This window comes from Sciurus carolinensis, chromosome 13, assembly GCF_902686445.1.
Source record: "Sciurus carolinensis chromosome 13, mSciCar1.2, whole genome shotgun sequence".
Taxonomy (NCBI): domain Eukaryota; kingdom Metazoa; phylum Chordata; class Mammalia; order Rodentia; family Sciuridae; genus Sciurus; species Sciurus carolinensis.
The window spans coordinates 81,057,295-81,072,759 of NC_062225.1; the positions used below are offsets into that span (position 1 = coordinate 81,057,295).

The 15,465-nt window shown below is 40.3% G+C and overlaps 1 long non-coding RNA gene across 1 annotated transcript; it reads right to left on the reverse strand.

Annotated features, from left to right (window-relative positions):
* Window positions 1-3,419: 3,419 nt before the first annotated feature.
* Window positions 3,420-14,140, reverse strand: LOC124962779 (uncharacterized). Its single transcript, XR_007104591.1, has 3 exons — window positions 14,080-14,140; window positions 4,947-5,021; window positions 3,420-3,529 (listed from the first exon to the last, which is right to left on the reverse strand). It is a non-coding gene; the product is annotated as an uncharacterized LOC124962779 (long non-coding RNA).
* Between the last annotated feature and the right edge of the window lie 1,325 nt (window positions 14,141-15,465).

The following is a 15,465-nucleotide window of genomic DNA, read 5'->3' on the forward strand; positions in this document are numbered from 1 at the left end:
TTAGTTCACAAACACTAAAAAGCTGATAAGTATTTCATTTCCTCACTATGTTTTTATAGCTATTGTGTGCACACCAGCATATTAAGTTTTATGGGTCATGGGAAGTTGACGTGTCTCTTTAGTAGTACACTGATGGATTGAGGGTGGAATCACTACCTCTAAATGAATTGCAGGACATAATAAATGCATGGCTTGAGTCATATCAAGATAATTACTGAGATAAATTAAGATAAATTAGACTAAATATTAGGATTCTCTTAAGATTATGAATGAATATCTGTTCTTAGATTGTTTGGAAAGTACAAGGCGCACAGGGTACCAGGCTTAGTTCTGGAGCAATTCAGTGTCACTATGCTCAGTTCTGCTTAGTAACCAACCAAGATGCAGCTGAAGAAGTTCAGGCTTTATTATTTTAAGGGATGCATTTAGAGGATGTCTTTGTAGAAAATAATTATTTTTAAGGGAAGGCATACAGACTAAATAGATAAAAAGCAAATTGTTCTTAATACCAATATAGAGGTATAATTTACATATCATTAAAATGTACCATTTCCATAGTACAATTTGATAAGTTTTTGGAGAAACTCAGTTGTGCAACCATTACCAAAATCCAGCTTTAGAACATTTGCATACCTCCAATAAAATACCTTGTGCCCATCAACAGTTAATCCTTACTCCCAACCCATTCTGGACTATTGCTACTCTAAAGGAAGTTATTTTTTCTAAGTACCTTTATCAAAAAAAATGATGCTGTTTTCTCCTAGGTTCCCCTGGTTCAGTTATCATAAAAAGAATGGAAGTAAAAGAACTGCAGTAGAGCATTCTATCCACAAGAATAATCATGAAACACACAAAATATATCTCAACATATGGAAAATAACAAATATTTGGAAATCTGTAAGCTAAACATCTGCATATAAACCTAAATTAGAGTTCATGGGCCAGGATCCAATCCTGGAAGGAATTCCAATGCCTAAAAAGACATTTATTAGTAATTAAGACCTGGTAGGTTATATGGAAGGGCAACCTGGGCTCTGGTGAAGTTTATAACCTATTTCTAGGGTCTCTAAAAAACCTTAGGAATACAGACTTTGGAACAGGAAAAATATTTTTATAATGATTTCATATACCTCTGTTAGATGCTTGTTTTCTTCAAAACTTTCACTCATTTGGCAAATTTCTGAATGCTTATTGTGTGATAGGCACTGGGGTAAAATGAGTATCAAAATGAGACACATGTCCTGCCTTTAGAGAGCTCACAGTTCAAAGTCTGTGATTTGAAGAATGCAGGTAAGTCAGTGAGAACATCGCACAGTCCAAGTTAGAGCAAAATGGCAGCTGTGCAGTGGGCCAGCAGTGAACAGGTCCATATTTCATTGACCTACTGACTTCTTTCAGGTTGTGGATTGAGACTTTTAGAGACTTGGGGATAGGAGGAATGGATCTTGCATGATGTGCAGATGTAGACCTTTGGGGACCAGAGGGTGGGACATGGTAGGCAGAATAGTGACACTCTCAAAGAACCTCATGCCCTAACCTGTGCATGTTACCTTATGTGGAAATGTAGTAAAGATCACAAACCTTGAGGATGGGGAGGTTATCCTAGATTATCGGGTGGGACTCATCTAATTATGTGGGTTCTTAATAGTAGAGAACCTTTCCCAACCAGAAAGAGATGAGATGACAGATGAAGGGGCCAAGAGATGTCACGTAAGGATTATGAGGCTGTTGCTGGCTTTGAAGCTGGAGGAAGGGATCACAAGGCAAGGACACTGGCAGTCTGTGGGAAGAAACATATTATCCCATCAACAGGTCTGATGAGGCTACAGTCATGGTGTTAGAAGCCTCCAGAAAGGGAGCACAGTACAACCAACACCTTGCTGTTAGCCTCGTTGGATCCATTTTAGACTCAGGAGCTACAAAATTGTTAGCTAATGAATTTGTTGTTTAGAGTCTAAGTTTACAGTAATTCGTCATGGCAGCCACAGAAAACTAATACATGATATCGGACAACTAAAAACATCTCCCAAATCAGTTTTCCTTACCTTTAAAATAAGGATAATAATATTGATAAAATTGTCTTGAGGACTGGATCTGATAATGACTACAACGTGTTTGGCATGGGATTGTGCAAAACGACTTAAGAGGAGGCACAAACATTGATTCACTAGAGAGTTTTAAAATGGTGGTGGGGAAATACTTCTCATCCCAAGGCAGAAGAAAACCAGGCTTTGTTCCAGGGCCTGGTACCAACAAGATATGTGTGAGCTCGGCAACTCATGTCCCCTCTCTCTGGGTTGCAGTTTTTCCAAATGAGGGATCTGAACTAGAAGATTTATTTCTAAGGGCACCTCTTGCTCTGACATGGGTGAATAATATAAATGAAAAGCCATAAAACTTTTGCATTCAAGTATGAAGAAGTAAGGTATTATTATAACAAGGATTCAATTCCACATTCAGAATTTTAAAAGCCCTCAGAGAAGGGGGAAGGCTGCACTGGTTGCTTCTAGGGTCGTTGCTCCTGCTCCAGAGGAAATTAGGTGAAGCTGTTTTCTCCATTCCTAAAAGGCTGCAGACGCTCCAGCACCAGAGTATTAGGATCCCCGGATGTAAGGTCCCGGTCAAAGCCCTGGGAAGGCCTTCCCATAATAATCTGTGGTGTTACTTGAGACATTAATCAGACACTGACACCATAACAAAGATATAAAAGACCCTATTTGGAAGCAACTGCCAAGTGGCAAAATACCTTGGACTATTTTCTGTTGCAGAGTTCAAAGTGTCACTGGAGGAACGTCACTGGAGAAAGCAATGACGAAAAGAGAGGGAGTCTGGGATTTTTGAGTTAAAGGAAAACTCGTGACCGTGGTGAGTCCCTGGAATAGATATTTCTGTCCATCTTATCAAAGGACAAATAAGGCCTTTTTCCTTGGCAGGATCTATCAATCCTGAGGTCCAGTGCAATGATCAGGTCTGAGTGTAAATGATAACTTCCCCACGGCAGGTTGTGCTGGGACACTGTGGTCTTTCCAGTACATCTGGGGGAGGCGGGAGGGATTTGAAAAGTGTCCCAGGCTCTACGGTGGGGAAGGGGGGCTCCTGTAGCAGCTGGGTATCAGAAGAGCTGATATGGTGGCTGTTCAGCCACCAACAGGCTACTGTGACACAGGGCACAGGACCCTGGGCTTCTCCCTCTGTCTCTTTACCAATTTTTCTCTCCCTTTTTTGTCTCCAGGGACTCCTGGGCTGGGATACTCTCGTTCTGTGTAATTCAGATGTTTAGTGTAGAGTTTTGTTGATTCCCTGAGGTGAAAATACTTGGCTTTTAGTTCTCTTTTCCTCTTGTCTTAGAAAAATAAAAAATAAAAAAAAAAAATGACATTTTGAAGAAAATCTCATGAAATCTGGGAGAAAAGGAACTCTTAGAGATATAAATTCATAAGATTATTTGATGGACAAGCTGATAAAATCAGATTTCTATGTTTCTATGTTCAGGATTGTAGACCAGCAAATCCACTTCTGGAAAAGTATCCTAAGAAAATAATCATAATAAGTATTTTTAGTTGTATGTTAAAAAGGTATTCATTGTGACATTTTTTCCTAATAAAAATATGGCAACAACTAGACATCTTTATTGGGAAATTAGTTAACTATGTTTTAGCACAACCACACAAATACAATGTTGGATCTTTAAGATAGGAGATACTTGTGCTATATAATTTGTGCTAAATAAATCAATATTTATTTAAACACATAGGCAGATGTTATGGTTTAGATACTGGGTGTCCCCCAAAACCTGTGTGAGAAAATGAAAGAAAGTTTAGAGGTTAAATGATAGAGTTAGGAGAGTTTTAACCTAATCAGTGAGTTAAATCCCTGATTACAATTAACTCAAGGTAGGTAGGGCATGGCTGGAGGAGGTGGGCACTGGGGGTGTGCCTTTGTGGTATATAGTTTGTATCTGGCTAGTGGAGTCTGTCTGCTTCCTGATCATGTCCTGAGCCATTTCCCTCCACAAAACTTCTGCCACGATGTGCTGCCTCACCTTAAACCCAAAGGAATGGAGCCAGCTGTCTATGGACTGAGACCTCTGAAACTATGAGCTCCCAAATAAACCTTTCCTCCTCTAATTGTTCTTGTCAGGTCTTTTAGTTGCAGCAGTTGACTAAAACAGACAGATTTAGAAAGATGTCTAGTTTATAATTCAGTGTAAAAAGCATGTTAGACAATAGTAAGCATAATGTTATTTCTATAATGGATACTTATATTTCTCTATTAATTCAAATAAAGCTGAAAGGTAGTCTCCAACATTTTAATGGGGGTCAATAAAAAATAATAATTATATGTATTATAGTTGTTGCAATTTTAATCAGCAAATATTACAATAGTGTTAATAGATCGGTCAGTCAATTCCATGATGTTCCCCAGCCCTCAAAGCAGGTCCTGGTCAGTAGGTTTCAGGGCACAGGTAAGGAATGAACAGGGGGACTACAGAAGTAAAAGGAGGAGGACCTGAACAGGGTCTGTGACTAGAGAGATTCAGTAGCCAGTTTCCAAAGAAGAGGATGTGAGATGTGCTTAGCAACCTGCCAGAAGATGAAGGAAGGAGACAGGCAGGTGCCGACCCAGTCTACCAGCCCAGCAGCTACTGGGTGCTGCTTTACCCACACAAAATAAGGATGGGAAAAGGCCTGAAGGTTCTTGAGACAAAAAGATAAAAAATCTATAATTTGCAAATTTAACTCTTCTTATTCTTGAATTACCCAGATATCTTTCCTTTATTCTTTATGTTTTATTTATATAATTGTGATGAATGAAACACAGCCACAATTCTTTGCCATGTCTCCCATCCAGGAGGGTCTAAGTCCCTTCCAGATAATACCAATCTTGGTCATGTGACTTGCTGTGGCCAGTGGACCATGAACGTTCATGAATGAGCAGAGACTCACCTAGGTCTTGTGCACTGGGGCTCATCCTCTGGAGCTCTGCTTTGAGGCAGCCATGTTGGAAGGAAGCTGTTGGACCTGCTGGAAGAGGAAAGTCCATGACAAAGAGGCCCAAGTTAACAGTCAGCACTGGTGAATGACATGTGAGTGAGGTCACCTTAGACTATCCATCCATTTCATTCAGTGCCTGGAATTAGAGGAGTGAGACCACAAGAGACCAGCAGAACCACTAAATCCAGAGTAGTAATAAATAACTTGTGTCTTAAGCTTTAAATTTGGAGTATCTTGTTATTCAGTCATAGATAATTGAAATAGTAACTATTAATGTTCTTTTTGTAAACTCTGCTCAGACTCAGCTATGCTATGGAATAACAGCACTGGTCATAAAAGCAAAAATTAAAAGGGTGAAACAGTGGGACAACTTGGTCACTTATCAAGCCTGGAAAAAGAATGCCCTTCCAGATTTCCTTTGTGCTCAAACCTTCTAGAGTCTTTCAAGGAAATCATTACTTTAAAGATCATTTTACCCTATAGAGAGTCAAAGGTAAGCCTTTTTGATTCATGAGCAAGGAAAAAAATATTTCATAAAAAAATTTTTTAAAATGGGTAGCATTTCTTGATCACTTGCAATGTAGTAGGACTAGAATAAGCATTTTTATAGATGGAGAAACTGAGTCTCAGGGAAGTCGAATGACCTGCTCAAGTTCATACATCCAGCAAATTGCAGACCCAGTCTTCAAACTTAGGTTTGCCTAATGCTAAAGCCCATTCTCTTATACAATACTTCTGATGAAATGGTACACAAGTTTCTTTTTGTTTTCTTGAACATTCCACTCAGATGGAAAAGGAGTCACTTAATTATTTGAATCTTAGTTTTCTCCTGTATAAAATTGGAATGATGACTGCTTATCTCATTGAGTAGAGGATTTATGAGGCTTAAACTAAAATAGTGTAAAAGCTTTTAGACTCAGGGCCTGACCTATCACAAGCAGATAGTGGTAGCTAGTTGTAGTGGTAACAGTAGGAGCAGTGATGGTAGTGGTGGAACCAGCAGCAGCATTAGTCTAAAAAGGAGTGAGATCTTTCTGAACAGGTTACACTAAGTGCTGACAAAGAACCATTCTTCAGGCCTGACTCAGACCCATGATTCTGTTTCTACTGCAGTGTCCTTCAATACAGTGCTCTTGCCACGTAAATCACTAAGACCCACACATTAGCTTCTGAGGATGATGGGAGAGAGAGGCACCAAGAACTGTTCCCACTGCTATTAAAGGATCGGCAGCTCTGTCTTACCTAAGCCCTTGCCTATAGCTGCAGGATCTATGCTCAATGCTCGTGATTGACTGAGACAAACGTGGAGTTCCCTGCAGAGTGGATGCATTTTGGGCTCTGCTAGCCATCACTGGAATCCAAAATTGTGTGCTGGTTCTCATCTACTCACTTCCCACCACCTTTCCATTCATGTTCCTTAGATGAACAATCAAACTAGAATATAACTAGGTTATGTTTCAGACATGCAATGTGTAATTGTCACATTGCCTTTAGACCCAGAACCATTTCTTAACCGTAGAGCAAAGCCTGGTGTGTGCTAAGATGCACACGCTGGCCCCATAGATCTGCTCTGGAGTTGCAACCCACACATTTTCAATGCTGTCAAGTTTGCTCTTCAACAGATGATTCAACTGGCATCATCAGGAAAATTTTCAACCACCTAACCCTCCCCTTCCCCCAAAATACACAAGGGCTTTGGGGAATTAAGGATTGCATTAATTTCCTAAAGCACCATTCTCCCTTTATTGTCACTGACAGTTCTTATACAGTGAAATACTTTGCATCTTAAGTGTCTTCCAAAGACAAATGCGCTAAAGACTTCATCTCCAGCCTGGCACTACTGGGAGCCTTTAAGAGGTGGGGCCTAGTGAGACATCTGTAGGTCCTTAAGAGTCTGCTCTTGAAGAGGATTGTAGGACTTCAGTCTCTTCCTCATTCTCTTTGCTTCATGGCTGTTAGCTCTAGTCACAATGTCTGGATAAGTGACAGGACCAATTGATCATGGAGTGGAACCCCGAAATCTGTGAGCCAATGTGTTCTCTTCATAGGTCGATTATCTCAGTAATTGTTACAGTAATAGGAGGATGACTAATACATTCAGAAAATGCACGCAAATATCTACTGGAGACACCCTGACTCTGAAGATCTAAATAAAACTGGCTTTAACCTCCAGTCTTCCTCCTGGGGATGTTCAATGCCATCCCCAAGATACCTATGAATTCCCTAGGGCTAAAATTCCCATGCCATCTCTGTTTCCCTTTCCTGTCTGAGCCTTTGACCTCTTGAATATCTCTGCTTCTCCCTACTCCAACTTTAGCTCTTCTCCTACCCACTGACCCAAAACAGAGCATCACCACTTTTCTCTTGTTTTCTTAACACAGAATTGTTGAGACAGGTGTTCATAGGGAGATTTTCCTCACCCATGGGGCTGGGAATAGGAGATGATGTGCCATACAGATGTTGAACTTGAGATAGAAAAACTAGACTTTCCTGTTCTCAAAAACTCCTTCTGCCAACCCTTCCATAGGGAATTTTTCATTTATGTCTAATGCCTCCCTATCTCTTGCAAAAGCTAGTCACCCTCTTGCAGGGAGCAAATGCAACCAAAACTGCCATCAATGCCTTGCACAAAAAAACAAAGTTTTCTCTTGGTCTTGCCTTCTCCCACCTCCCTAACACATGGGATCCGAAAATCAGACTTCTCAATCTGATTGTCTTTCTAAACAAATATATTTCTCCTATGAGGAAGAATTCTCATGTAGTAAGTTGATCATTGCTCTCTAAGGGAAGTGGCATTGTGGATTGGAAGAAGCTGTGAACTAGGAATCAGAAGACCTATTTGAATACTGGATCTGTTTTCTCCTAGGTTTTTGACATTGAGAAAAATATCAGTTTCCTTGAGCTTGTCTCTTCCACAGAAATGTGTATCTAATGAATCCCTCACAGGGCTCCTACTGGAGCAAAGGAGAGAATAACTAAACTAAACTAAAGCACAGTGCAAATATGTGTGTGATCCAGGAATAATTGCTACATGCTAGGGAGCTTAGGTGACACACAGAAGTTATTAAGCAGTTTTACACTGCTCTCAGGAGCACTCCAGTTGTCAAGATCAGGAAATACAGACAGTCTGTAAGGGAACCATGAGGCCAGAGAGGGCTGAGCTTGGAAAGGCAGGGCTGCCTACCTGCAGTAATGTGGGGTGGCTCCAGCTGGGCTTGGAAGAGTATAATCAGTGGAACAGCAAGACCATTTTAAGACAAGAAGGAGGATGAGAAAGTGGGGCCAGACTTCCAGTTCCCAGGAGATAAACTCAAGATCCATGTAGAGCTCCTTAAACATGATATTCAAAGACTTTTTTTTTTTTAATCTGATGAAACCACTGCATCCTGTTCACTGAACATGCACCATTTCAGGGGGTCACTGAATCTGAGTTCACTTTGTCTCAGAACTTTATTTTTCTATTTCCAGACCTGGATCTGAAATTTTCACCCTTAGAATGTGTCTACATTGATACTTTCCATGCACAGTAGATGATGGGTTTTATGTAGCCCAAGAAATGAAACACCTGTTTCTTACCCAAGTTCAGAATCAATTAGGAGAGGAAGGAAAAGGAACCATGTAGATGAAGATCAAAACACCATCTCTTTATTAGTGAGAAAAGCTGCCATGGGTGATATAAATTATGAATGTGGCAAAAATAAAGATTCTAACTCTTCCAGTTCCCAAATTGGACCTTGGACCAGCATATTGGAGAGAAACATTGAGCCAACAGATCATGTCTACTTAATCAAGATCATAGCCACACACTGCTTGAGGGGAAGAGAGCAGGAGAGGAATAGATTTCACTTGTTAAGAACTTGTGATGAATGTTCTCTGCCTGATCAAGAAACATGTACAGTCCCATCTCTCCTTAATCAAGGAACAAACTCAACTTCTTGAGTGAAAAACAAGGTCTACAGCAAGAGACTTAGAACCTTCCTGTTTGCTAGCATATTAGTGGGTGGTAACTATAGGCAGGTGGGGCATGACTGGAGGAATAGGTTACTAGGGGCATGTTTTAGTCAGATTTTTTGCCACAGTGACCCAAAATCCTGACAAGAACAATTGGAGGAGGAAAAGTTATTTGGCTCATGGTTTCAGAGACAATTGACTTCATATCTCTGGGCCCAGAGTGGGGTAGAACATCATGGCGAAAGGGTTTGGAGGAAAGAAGCTCAAACATGTCAATCAGGAAACAGAGAGAGTACTCTGCTGATCAGGGACAAAATATCAGTCCCAAAGGCATGCCCCCAGTGAGCCATCTCCAGACACACCCTACCTGCCTACAATTACAACCCAGTTAATCTATCAGTGAATTAAGCCAAAGTTCTCATAATATAATCATTTCACTTCTGAACCCTCTTCATTATTAACACATGAGCTTTTGGGAAAACCTCATATCTAAACCATAACAGAGCATGCGCTTGGTTATTATTTATCTGTCCCTGGCTCTTCCCCCTTTTGCTCTCTCCTCTCCTCTCTTCTTTCTTCTTCTTCTTCATCTTCCTCTCTCTCTCTCCCCCCGTCCTCCCTGACTGCCATGAGGTGAGCAGCTTTCCTCTGCCAGGCCCTAGTGCCATGATGTTCTGCCTTACCCTACACCCAGAACAATAGAGGAGGCCAACCATGGACTGAAACCTCTGAAACCAAGAGTCAAAATAAACTTCTCCTACTCTAAGTTGTTCTTGCAGGGTATTTATTACCATTCAGCACCCCTGTCAGAGGCCTGCAAACAATGGACCCACCCAATTGTGGACTGGAACTTCTAAAACCATGAGGCCAAAATAAACTTTTTCTCTTCAGGTATTTTGTTATAGGGACAGAATGCTGACTAATACAAAAATGATTTTATGCCAGGAGACCAATAAAATCTAGAATTGTGAACCAACAAATGTATGGAGAAGAAGCATGACAGTGTCCACCTGGTTGTGAAATCAGAGCAGAGCGTAATTCTAGAGAAATCTGAGAAAATACAAAAGAGATCTAATACAAAATTTCCCCACATCCTGGATGAAAGAATGAAAGGGAAACAGAAATGGAAATCAAATGAGAACTGCCCAGACTAAGTTGTATCAAAACGCTGAGTTGCCCTGTATTTGGAAATTCATGTTCAGTGCAACTAGGACAAAGGCCTGGGCAGACTGACTGGATGGAACACCATGAGTGTTCATTATGACCCAGGGAAGGACACTGGGACATTACCATTAGGATGTTACACTGGTACTGACATAGCTCCACAGGGAAAATTCAAGAAGAAAGAGGATCCATCAAACAATCAAACAGACCAGGGTCAAGGAAACACACACACACACGCACGCGCATGCACGCAAAGTTAGGAGTTTAGATCCAGCTACAAATGATCCTGTGCAGTTTCATTTGACAGTGTTTATTTCAGCACTCTTTGAGAACCTTTGGGCCTGCCTTTACGCTCCCCCAACTGCATCTGCAACACTTTTAAAGGAAAAGCACACTGGTTCTGGAGCCTAAGAGATACCATTGATAAGATACCGGAAGAAGGCCCTCCAGCTTGTCAAATAAGAAGAGAACAGATTCAATCAGACCTTGGGTTAAAACACAAAATACAGGAAAACGGCATTCGTTGAACATATTTCAGTACTCACAACTTAACTAAAGCAATAGGAATATCACTTTTCTCTTTATCCCTAAATAGGGAAACTGTATAGATATGTGTGAGATGGTAGAGGGGGTGGTAGTGGGTAGTGAGTAAAAATAAATCCTATTAATTAAAAAACACAAATCATTAGCTAGAAAGGATTTTATATCCAAAAACAAATAAAATATAGAATTTTGAATTCCATATGCCATTGGCCACAAAGTCTCCATTCTCACTGTTCCCATCTCTTGTCCAAATTCCCCACCGTGTGTCAGCCTGACGCGTTCTCAGCTCGGGGGACAGGTAAAAGGAATGTGGTTTATAGCTCCTCAACACCAACCACTCAGTCAATACTCAGAAGTAAATAATGGTACGTATTCTACCATTGTGATATAATGAGTTTTGAAAACAGAGTAACATTCAACAATCAAACAGTTGGGATGTTTTATAACTGGGGAATAAAAATATCTATTACTTCCCTCCAAGAGACTCAGTGGCTGTATGTATTGCCATATATCCTCAATCTCATAACTAGAAACTGTTTTCCTGACTCAAGATCCCAGAGGATTTCAGGATATTGATCATAGAGATAAAAACAACTTAAGTTTCAGTTAACAGAGACTTCCTCCATTAAATTTTTACACTTTAGAAGGCAAAATAACACATTTAGATGTGTAGGCTTTGGTAAGTTCATAGTGTTTAAGATCTCCCCAAAATGCTAGAAGGAAAAATGCAGTTTATTTTACCACTGACAGTTTTACTTTCGATGAGAAAATGGTAGGGACGTAGATTATCAGCTTTCTCTGGTTTATGTTACACCATCTCACTGCTCTTAGATTCCCTTCAACTTATGCCCAATTTGATCTTATGAAACAACATTCATTGAAGTGTCTCTGTTCATATCAATGCTGAAACTGAAGACTGCCACCTGTTGATGGGGACATGGCAACTCTAGCTCCTACCACCAGCATAGATTGGCATCACCCTCTTCTTATTCATAAAAACTACCATCTTTGTCCTTTCAATCCTAAATTCTGCACCTTCTCTGGTTTGGGATAGCCACTGGCTTGGGGATTTAATCTGGAATATCCTCAATATTTCCATGAGATAAGATACCCAAATTTTCATTTTTAGACCCAGTTTTGCCCTGAGAGCCAGAGGACTGGGAACTAAAGAGAAGCAAACACAGAAATGCCAAATAAGGAAAGACAATCAGAGAGAAAAGGAAATAGAGAAAGCAAAGTCAAACCAGCCCAAGTTAACCACAAACCAATCACTCCCACAATAAAAATGAAGACATTCAATGTTGAGAGAGCATCAAAAACAATTCAAAAAGTGAATTCACTGCAGATTAAATTAAAATTATGGAACAGTCTAAAAAGGTTAAAATACATTTAACTAGGATACTTGAACTCACAAACAAATGTCTTTGTTATCAAAAGTTCACACTTTTTTTCGAAGCTATTGTGAATGGGGTAGTTTTCCTAATTTCTCTTTCTGAAGATTCATCGAAAAAAATAAAATACTTGGGAATCAATCTCACAAAAGAGGTGAAAGACCTTTACAATGAGAACTACAGAACACTAAAGAAAGAAATTAAAGAAAACCTTAGAAGATGGAAAGATCTCCCATGTTCTTGGATAGGAAGAATTAATATTGTCAAAATGGCTATACTACCAAAAGTGCTATACAGATTCAATGCAATTCCAATTAAAATCCCAATGATGTACCTTACAGAAATAGAGCAAGCAATTATGAAATTCATCTGGAAGAATAAAAAAACCAGAATATCTAAAGCAATCCTCAGTAGAAAGAGTGAAGCAGGGGGTATCGCAATACCAGATCTTCAACTCTACCACAAAGCAATAGTAACAAAAATGGCATGGTATTGGTACCAAAATAGAAAGGTGGATCAATGGTACAGAATAGAGGTCATGGACACAAACCCAAATAAATACAGTTTTCTCATACTAGACAAAGGGGCCAAAAATATGCAATGGAGAAAAGATTGCCTCTTCAACAAATGGTGCTGGGAGAATTGGAAATCCATATGCAACAGAATGAAACTAAACCCATATCTCTCACCATGCACAAAACTAAACTCAAAATGGATTAAGGACCTCCGAATCAGACCAGAGACCTTGCATCTTGTAGAAGAAAAAGTAGGTCCAGAGCTTCAACATGTCGGCTTAGGACCAGACTTCCTCAACAGGACTCCCATAGCACAAGAAATAAAAGCAAGAATCAATAACTGGGATAGATTCAAACTAAAAAGCTTTCTCTCAGCAAAGGAAACTACCAGCAATGCGAAGAAAGAGCCTACAGAGTGGGAGAAAATCTTTGCCAATCATACTTCAGATAGAGCACTAATCTCCAGAATCTATAATGAATTCAAAAAACTCTACACCAAGAATACAAATAATCCAATCGACAAATGGGCTAAGGAAATGAATAGACATTTCACAGAAGAAGATCTACAAGCAATCAACAAACATGTGGAAAAATGTTCAACATCTCTAGTAATAAGAGAAATGCAAATCAAAACCACCCTAAGATTCCATCTTACCCCAATTAGAATGGTGATTATCAAGAATACAAGCAACAACAGGTGCTGGTGAGGATGTGGGGAGAAAGGTACACTCATACATTGCTGGTGGGGCTGCAAATTAGTGCAGCCACTCTGGAAAGCAGTTTGGAGACTCCTTAGAAAACTTGGAATGGAAACACCATTTGACCCAGCTATCCCACTCCTTGGCCTATACCCAAAGGACTTAAAATCAGCATATTACAGAGATACAGCCACATCAATGTTCATAGCTGCTCAGTTCACAATAGCCAGATTGTGGAACCAACCTGGATGTCCTTCAATTGATGAATGGGTAAAGAAAATGTGGTATATATATACAATGGAATATTACTCAGCCATAAAGAATGTTAAAATTATGGCATTTGCAGGCAAATGTATGAAATTGGAGAATATCATGCTAAGTGAGATAAGCCAATCTCAAAAAACCAAAGGACGAATGATATCGCTAATAAGTGGATGATGACACATAATGGGGGGGGTGGGAGGGCTTAGTGTTAGGGTTAGAGTTAGGGTTAGGGAGGGGGCAAGAATGGAGGAAGGAAGGACTGTATAGAGGGAAAAGAGGGGTGGGAGGGGTGGGGGAGAAGGGAAAAAATAACAGAATGAATCAAACAACATTACCCTATGTAAATTTATGATTGCACAAATGGTATGCCTTTATGCCATGTACAAACAGAGAAACAACATGTATCCCATTTGTTTACAATTAAAAAAAAAAAAAAAGTTCACACTTGAGCCAGAAAGGAGAGGAAGAGAGAAGGATCTATAGGATGTGTGGAAAGCAGGGATAGGGGAGAGGGAAGAGTCTGGGGAGACAGAAATGCCAGGGCCTGAGTTGTTTTCACCTTGATGACTGGTTGTCTTATTCCTGATTCTTATCCACATGAGTGATTTCCACATCTTTTTGGCCAGAAATAATCTAGGACGGATATGGCTGAGGTAGGTAATTGTGGCAGTTACTGTGTGTTCTGCAATTACAGATACCAATGTCAGCATTCCATTTGCATACATAGAGCTTTGCATTAAAGGAGAAACAGTCCTCTCAGAAGCTCAAGGCATTTTATAAAATCTAATTCTAATCCACCCCTACAGTGGACAAAATAAAATATTGCTAATAGAGAATACTCTCAATAGGCAAGTAGAAATTGAAAACTTTGGAAATAGCTATATAGTTCTCTTTCCTCAATTCCTCAAACAAATCCCTCTTTAAAATGTGAGACTATTGAGTAACACTTATCATGAAAACTTTTCTTAAAGAAGAAAAAACTTGGGACTGTCTTCAGATTTTTGAGTTTGAGTTTACTCAAAAAGAATTTTCGAGTTTTTGTTTGAATTACCATAAAAGAATCCCATAAACTGGATGGCTTATAAGCCACAGAGATGTATTTCTCACAGTTCTGAAGGCTAGGAAGTCCAAGATCAGGGCAAAGGTTGATTCAGTGTCCACTGTGGGCCCATTCTAGTTTCATGACTTTGAAAGACCCTCCATCCCCCTGTCCAAGGAAGGTCACGCGAAGACACTGGCTGCAAGAGCAAGAGGCTGTTTATCGATACACAGGCGCCTGCGGGTGCTCAGCAAAACCTCAGCCGGAGCTTCGGTGAACTGGCACACCGGGCTTTGGGGTACAGGTTTTTTATAGGGTAAAGGGGCAGGTTTCGCGTGCGCGGTAAGCAACAGGTTTCTTATTGGCTATTTTGAATCCAGCACATAGGTCACCTAAAGGGTAAGGTTGTTTTTCGTACTATGTTCCCGGAAATTTTTGCTTGACATCTTCATGGTTTCTGCTTATCAGTTTCTTGTTTGTTCAGACGATGATCTGTGCTTTCCCAACCGCCCTGTTCTTTCTCAACCTGTTTATCAGTTTAACGACCTCCGGGTAGGTCGTGCAACCTTCCCAGGGGGTTGGGTGGAGTGACCTAGGTCATGGGTTTAAGACATGGAGCTGGGGCCTTTCAACTTCACCCCGGGTCCTCACACATGGAAGAGCAGGGGAGTTTTACAGGGTCTCTAACAAGAACAATGATCCACTCATGAAGTGAAGCCAGAATTAAGGACAGGTAGTTAGTGTAGAAATAGGAAATTGGGTCAATTCGAGGAAATGAAGCCATGAAGCCATCTGCCTTTGGAAGTTGGAGACTGCCCCTGGAAGAATGGAATGTCAAGGATCTCCGGAGCCCATTGATTACCAAATTTACCTGCCTTTATCAAGGACTGCAAGCAAGGAGCTGCT